We start from the raw sequence: 7679 nt of genomic DNA on the forward strand, positions 1-7679 counted from the left end.
TCTTCATTCCCTAACTGGAGCCTGTGTTCCCGCCCCCCCTCACCCGCTGTCCCAACCCCCACACCCTCCCCTCTGGCAACCAACTCAGATCTTCATTTACTGTATATAATACATGTGAATACAAAATGTCCTGAAGTAAATATTTAAAGTGATTTATTTGAATTCACATTTCACTGTATCATCCTGAAATCACTGAATACATGACTTACGCAGTACCAAGTTAGAATATCCAGAAATTTCTCTAAAACTTTGTGTGAGACCCTGAACTTTGTGGCCACACCGGCACCATGTGTACACGTGTAACCGTGTCACATCTTGTTTGAGCACCGATGACTACCTTTGATGCACTGGATTCTCAGATCAACAAAACCCTCCTTCTTACATGTCTTCAATTAGTATTTAAGTGATGAAAACACATTCTCATGACATAGTTGAAACGACACTGATAATGATTTATTGCTTGGTTTCTAAGTTGTCCAAATACTTATCTTATTCTGGCAGACACACGGTTTGCAGCCAGTAGCACAGTGACAGGGACCACAGGGACATGTGCTGCTCACAGTCCGGTCACAACCTTCGTTCACCATGTAAAATGCTCTGCTTCACTGCACAGTAGATAGTGTCACTTCTGATGGCACTTTTCCCATGTTGGTTGCTCTTATCAGCCCTGTAAGGGTTATTACACAAAGTTTTACTAATCCAATAACTTGCTGTGTAAGGTAATTTATAATGTTCTTCACACTTTTCTTCCTGATTATTGCTAATTGTTCATTGCATTCTGAGCACTGACAGCATGTGCTTAGCACGATCACATTCACACAGCTTTGGAGCATTATTTGCATGTAATATTTACATGGTTAGCAAGAGTAAGACATCAGTGAGTTTTGACAAAAGTAGCAGGGATTTTGTTTTAATTTTAGAAATGTCAACAGTGTTTTCTTTGAACTAAATCATACACAGTCTGGAAGCCATTCCCAAGCGTTATAACATTTGTACAGTATTAGATGCTCTGTGACAAGGCATTGCTGGTGTTATGTCTCCCTGTTCCCTCTCAGACCCAGAAGATTCACGATTAGTATATTTCAAACAATGTTAAAACGCACTGAAGCTTTGTCACATCATTCTGTTTATTCTTAGTATTGTATTTATGTTCTTGAATCTGTATCTATTATTTCCACAACAGTTGTGGCAGACTGACACTGAAAACAAAGGAAAAGTTGTGCAACATGAGGGTAATGATAAATTGAAGACTCTCCTAATCTCAGAGGGAAGAAATACAACCCAGGTCCTTGTCCAAACTGCCTTTGGATCACGTCTGCCGCATCAGCTCTTCTAGCACACCCAGCCCCCGCCCCCCCGCCTGCCCTGCATATTTTGGACCTCCGGCCCCACCCCAATCCCATGAGCTGCTTCCTTAAAATACACCCACCTCTCTCTTGATGCACATATGTTATTGTGTCTGTTTCTCTGGGCACCCTGACTAACACAGTACTGTGAGGGGCACGAAGGATAGGGACCTACAAAAAAGAAAACTCACCATTGTCATGGGAAGTTGGTGGTGGTAGGTGGTAAATATGCAATCATGTGATGCTCACTGGCCATGGCTGCACGTGAGCAGGAGCTACTCACCTTCCATGGGGTGCAGCTGGAAGGGGGTGCGGCAAACTGTCCCTGAGGAAGTAACGTCAGCAGACACCAGAGGGAGGCCAGACCAAAGGTTGTGGCAGGGAGGTGGGGAGAGTGTGCTACATGAGGGAAGAAGGAGAGATCAAAAGTCCTGGGGTGGGATGGATGAGTTTGAGGACAGAACAGGAGCAGGGACTCTGGGACAAGAAGAGCTGAAGGCTGTGCCTTCTCTCGGGGCATCCCTCCCTCCACCTGTACTTCCTCCTTCACACTCATCACCTGGATCCTGGGTGACTTCCAGGGCCTTACAATTGTCACATAGCAGAGCTGGGAGGCCCTGGGCCTTCCAGCCTCATGGCTTTGTTCTAGAGATAAAGAAGCTTTGGCCACAGAGGGGAGTGGGTTTCCCAGGAAACAGAGGGTGTGGGAGGGCCGGAAGCCCCTGACTCTGAGGCCAGTGCCTTTTCCACAGTGACAGGGAGGGTGATGTGAAGGAAGGGGACCTTGGTCAGGAGAGCGGTGGGACCAGCAGGGGTTGAGATGCTACAAGATCACACGGGGGACCTGGGAGGGTCCCATTCCAGGCTCCTCACACCTCACTCTGAGCCATGAGAACATTTCTAACTGTCCCCCACTCCTCCTGATGCCTCCACATCTTCAAGCCCTGCTCAAGATCAGGTTCTTCATGGCACTTTTCAGATATGGAGGAAGGTTTCTTTTTAGTTCTCTAAATGATACCAGTGCACAATGGGTGTGAGATTTGAATATCACAATCACTTGTGTGAGGAGAGGGGGTCAGGGAAGAGTGTTATGTAATTGCCTTACTATTCTTTTATGTTGTGTGCCCTACTCTCTTATTACACAACACACAGGCACACATGCTCACAACCCTTCCCCACACATGGATAACTAGGTCCTCAGTAAGTACTGGAGCTTCCTCTGAACGCACTGGTTCCTGCTTCAGGAATGCACTGTGTTCAGTATTTCTCCTCAGCTGTGTCTCAGTCACCTCCAGGAGTCCCTGCATTTAGTGCCTTGGGCTCCATGGGTGACCAACCCTTCATCTGCCATGACAGTGAGAAGATGAAGACAAAGTCTTGAGTCCAGGGGTTGATGGAGGAGCCAAGGCATTTTGACGGCAAGACCAAGTTCTTCACAGGCCAGAGGAAGAGTAAGCACTTAAATCTGAGAAATGTGCAGCGATACTACAACCAAACCACGGAGCACATCTGAGCAAAGAGCACCCATGAAAGCAGGCAAGTTGGTGCCGGGAAGAAAGCAGAAGGCGCCTTGCAGACGACATCAGCCCAACCCCCAGGGACCCGAGACCCTCTTGTCAGGAATGCCCCTAGTGGCAGCCGGGGCAGGCAGGTGTGCACAAGCTGTCACTGGAGAGTGAAGGTGGTTACAGTCTGGTCAGAGGGGCAGGGTCTTTGTATCATTGATTAATTAGCTAACTGACTAAGCCGACTCAGTGGGCCAGGGACACTTCTTTAGGTCACTGTAGGTTGGGCACCAGAAAGGATGACCTACTGTTTGACCTCATAGAGCTTATAATTAAGATGGGGAAGCAGCCATACTTCTGCAATCACATTATTGAGCTTGTGAGACACACTGAGATACTGAAGACAGGTACCTCCTTAGATGTCAAATGAAAAGTAGAGAAATGGTCACAGAGTCGATAGGCCAGACACCCCAGTGAGAAGGGAAAGTGTCATGAATGACGTGGAACTTTGTGTAGAGTCTGATGTGTGTGTGTATGATTTGGGTTGATGGGAGAGGGGTGGGGTTCCAAGCAGGGAGAGGTTAGGGTGGGCAAGGTGTGGGGTGAAAGCGGACAGAGTGATTTCAGGGCATAGGTTATAGTTTAATAATTTCTAGTAAATGTCATGAGAATTTAGCATATGAAACAGGGAAGAGATTTGCATGTGGATTCACGGCATAAATCAGCGAGAGGCTCAACTAAAGCTGAAGAGGGAGGCTGCTCAGATTTTACCACGAGATCCATACAGAAGCTTGAATTCCACAGTTTGCCAAATGGTTTGGTTACAGGCACCGAGAGTCCTGCCTTCTAAGGGCTCACAGCACAGGAGGAGAGAGACATTGGTCAGTGAAGTTGGGTACTGTGTGTAAGTAATGGACCAGGATCTTTTGTAAAGCTTTCTCAGTAAGTGGGAACAAATCTAAAAAGAGATGCTCCTATGATTCTCATCATGTAGGAAATGACAAACATTTTATGAGCTGTGTGCAGGAACTGTCGGAGGACCAACATATATCCTTCTATTATATCACAATATCATAGTCTACAGGGTGAATGTTCCCTGCAGAGCAGCCCGGTGGGGTGGTGCAGGGACAAAAGCTGGAGGGCCTCTGCCGGCATGCTCTGCCCTGACTGACACTGCCTAGTCCTGGAGAGGATTGGGCAGGCCCCCAACCCTGCTGTTCACCATGACTGGGGGCTCCAGGAGGACACAGGACGGTGGGCGGTGGCAGGATGGCTAGGACATTGACAACCACCTGAGTTTGGACACGGACCTCTGCCATCTGTGGTCGTCTCATCATTGCCCGCTATCCTGGCACAGATGGGAGGCCAGTAGGCATCATGGTTTGTAGTAGATGCTTTAGAAGACCTTGACTTAGCCCTCCCTGTTTTGTCTACCACAGACCCTACCAGAACCATGTGACCCACCACCACCTCTCTGACTGTAAGGTCACCCTGGGGTGTGGTGTGCCCTGGGCTTCTGCCCCGTACATCTCACCCTGACCTAGCAGTGTGCCAGGGAGCACCAGACCCAGGACAAGAAGCTTGTGGAGACCAGGCAGAAGAGGATGGAACCATCCAGAAGTGCTTGGCCACTGTGCTGTCTTCTTGAGAGGAGCACAGATTCACATGCCATGTGTAACATGAAGGACTGCGTAAGCCCATCACCATGAGACAGGATTTGGGAGGGATGAGGAGTGGAGCCACATATCAGGGAAACAGGAGCCCTTCTAGAGACTTGCAGCAGAGTCCAGGCACAGAGACACCCCTCACGTTTCCTTTACTCCTCAGATCCATTTTCCCAGCCACTATGCTCATCGAGAGGGCATCTGCTGACCAGGTTCTCCTTGGAGCTCTCATCACTGGGGTTGTTTGAGCAGCAGTTCTGATGGTCGGAAGTAGAGTTGCTGGAGGTGTGCTCTAGAACAACAAGAACTCGGGTGGGGAAGAGGTCCAGGTTTCTTCCTTCTGATCTAGAACTTCCTAATCTCAGTGTCCTGTTCATTCTGAAGGTAATGTGGCAACATCCTTCTGTGTAGCAAAGCCTGGGGTGCGGGGTGGGGGGCACACCAGGGTGGGAGAGCAGTTAGAAGAAGGTGAGAGAATGAAGACCTGCTGGACGCCCAGAGTCCCAATACCAGGGGGGCAGTGCACATGGCTGCCGCTGGATTCCAGAATCTCAATCTAAGGTCACATCTCCCACTCACTTAGGAGAGCTCCAGGAGCAGGCATGCTGAGATCCAGAAAGTACCAGAGTCCCTAGGGAGTGGGATTCTTTCTAGTGAGACAAATATTCTCTGGTTTTTCTCCCTCAAGATTTTTAAAAAGATGAAGTGGGTGTCAGCCAGACCCCAGTTGAAATGGCAAATGTGAAGGGAGTGCGTTATGTGATTGTGTGTCTGTCTCTCTGGGTGGGTTCACAATCCCATAGAAATGTGTATGGGTATTTGTGTATGGAGGTTTGTATAGATGTGTATAATTGAACATATATATGGGAGAGAGAGAGAGAGAGAGAGAGAGAGAGAGAGAGACAGCACCCATTGCTCTGAGGATTCCTCAACTGTACCTCCACACTGGCCATTTCATGGTTGCCTCACCACCACCCCATGGGATATACGTGACAGAACAGCTCTTCATCTGCAGGAAGTGAGAGGGGCTCAGGCTGATGAGTGACAGGAAGAACTGGTACTTGTCATGTAGGAGGAAGAAAACAGTAGCTACATTGGTGGGACTCTCTTCCTCCCCAGAGTTCTGGTTTAAGGGATTTGCATGAATTGAATCATTTCAACCTCATAATAGTCCCATGAGACAGGGAAAGCTATCAATTCCAATTTACAGGCAAAGAAATCAAGATCACTTAGAAGTTAAGTGACTCAGTTCACTGAGCGATGATTCTAACAAAACAGTCAGACTCCTGAGCCCAAAAGCCCACCGTTTTTTGTTTTGTTTTATTTTGTTTTGTTTTGTTTTGTTTTTCATTCCTGGAACTGTTCACCTGCTGCATTAAGAGTCACCTCATTCTGTGGCTCTGACAGCTTCTCCTCCTCCAGCACTGAGTCTTGTGAAGGGTATGCATTTCTCACAGTCCCTATAAGTAAGTCCATGGGGTTTGAAGTGACAGAAGAGTTGGTTCTACATTGGCTGATGGAGTTCATTTGCTGCAGATGGTGGGAGAGAGGGTCACACTTAAGCTGTACAGAGTCCACGGTGTGTGCATCTGGACTGTGAGGTGGGCTGTCCACAATGCTGAGGGGGAAAGACCAGCTATGGGGGGTTGGGGCAGAGTTTCTTCATCACTGTTCTATTCACAGCCCCAAAGCACAGCCCTGTGCAGGCCTGAGAGACACTGGGGTGGCCATTCATGTCCTTCTAATCCCTGCTGTCTCTGTCTTCTCTGTTTCTAAGTGACCTCCTGGTGATACCTGCTCTCCAAGGTGAGAGGTGAGGCCAAGTCTAGCCTCACTCTCCTTAAGGTACTTCCTCTTATCCTGCCTTTCCTCACTCATGGGGCCTCCCAGATGCAGGGAGAGCAAAGAACTTGACATTCACATTGTAAAGAGAAAACAGGATGTCTGTCTTCAAGAAATGGAAAGCCTGCCTTAGGGGGAGGACTGAGAGTTCCCTGTTGGTTGGGCTGGGCCCTCAGTGTCTTGCTGGATGTAGACAGAAGACTGACATCAGTTTCTGCTCTTTCTAATGCAGCTGCTGGCCTCAGCAAAGCTTGTAATTTGAGCAGATAGTAGAAAACTGGTGAGGTGTTATATGATCCAACATCACCACTGCCACATTTCATTGGTTAGAGGATTTTCCAGGTCCCACCCACACTCAGTGGGAGGAGACTCCTCAAGGCCAGTGGACCAAGAGGTGGAGCCCATTGGGCTTTATTATAGAATCTGTGTGTATGAGGGTGTTCCAGTTGACAGATGGCAGGAATGGAGGGTACCACATTCTCTATACTGGGTGGATTCATACACAGGTGCCCAATCACTGAACAAGATGATTATAACTCTGAGTGCCTCATTGGAGAAGAGAACTGCACAGCTGAGCTGTGTTATCAAAGCAGAGTCCTAGATACAAGATTCACATTATCGTTGGAAAGGTCTGTCTCAACTTTGTCGAGCCTGAGAGGTCATCCTCTCTGAACTTTTCCCCCTTGACTTGTCAGACCTTCTAAACCTCTAGGAAAGCACAATCACTAAACTGAACTTTTTTTTTTTTTTGCTTTCCTGTGTCATGCTCCCATGCAAATCCTGGTCTCCCACTATTTCTTCCAGTTTGCCACATACAGGATCCCACAAAGTCACTTCTTGTGATTCCACTTTGTTGGTTTCTTTCCCTTCATCCATTTTCTTTCTTAATGATATTCTTTTGTAATGATGAGTCAGTTACACAAGACAGTTAGTATTCTCTACCTAAACCTTTTCACTAATTTATGGACCAAATGGGCAAAGATTCTCTTTCCAAGTCTTGGCTCATTCCCACACAGCGACAAGACACAGAGGTAGGGGTCCTGGAAAGTCAGGGATTGGCACAGAAGCTCATCAGCAGGAGACATTTAGGTCACAAGGTATGTACCTGCATCTTCTTTCTGTCCCTAGCATGTGGCACAACACTTGGCCCACAGTGGGCACTCAAGAAGCTTCTGTCTGGAGGGTGTTTCCCAGAACTCATTATACTAGTTGCATTTACCAGGTTATTAACCTCACTGTGAATTCCTTTTTATTTCTGTAACTGTGGCCTAGTGGAGAGCTGACCCTCTACTACTGCCTAATATGTGTCTGCTAAATGGAGG

General features: G+C 47.7%; 1 long non-coding RNA gene across 1 annotated transcript; it reads right to left on the reverse strand.

The window, feature by feature from the left end:
• Window positions 1–300: 300 nt before the first annotated feature.
• Window positions 301–5183, reverse strand: LOC121021876 (uncharacterized). Its single transcript, XR_005786729.1, has 2 exons — window positions 4661–5183; window positions 301–667 (listed from the first exon to the last, which is right to left on the reverse strand). It is a non-coding gene; the product is annotated as an uncharacterized LOC121021876 (long non-coding RNA).
• Window positions 5184–7679: the final 2496 nt, after the last annotated feature.

Source organism: Herpailurus yagouaroundi, unplaced genomic scaffold, assembly GCF_014898765.1.
Source record: "Herpailurus yagouaroundi ecotype Mexico unplaced genomic scaffold, PumYag 345, whole genome shotgun sequence".
Classification (NCBI taxonomy): domain Eukaryota; kingdom Metazoa; phylum Chordata; class Mammalia; order Carnivora; family Felidae; genus Herpailurus; species Herpailurus yagouaroundi.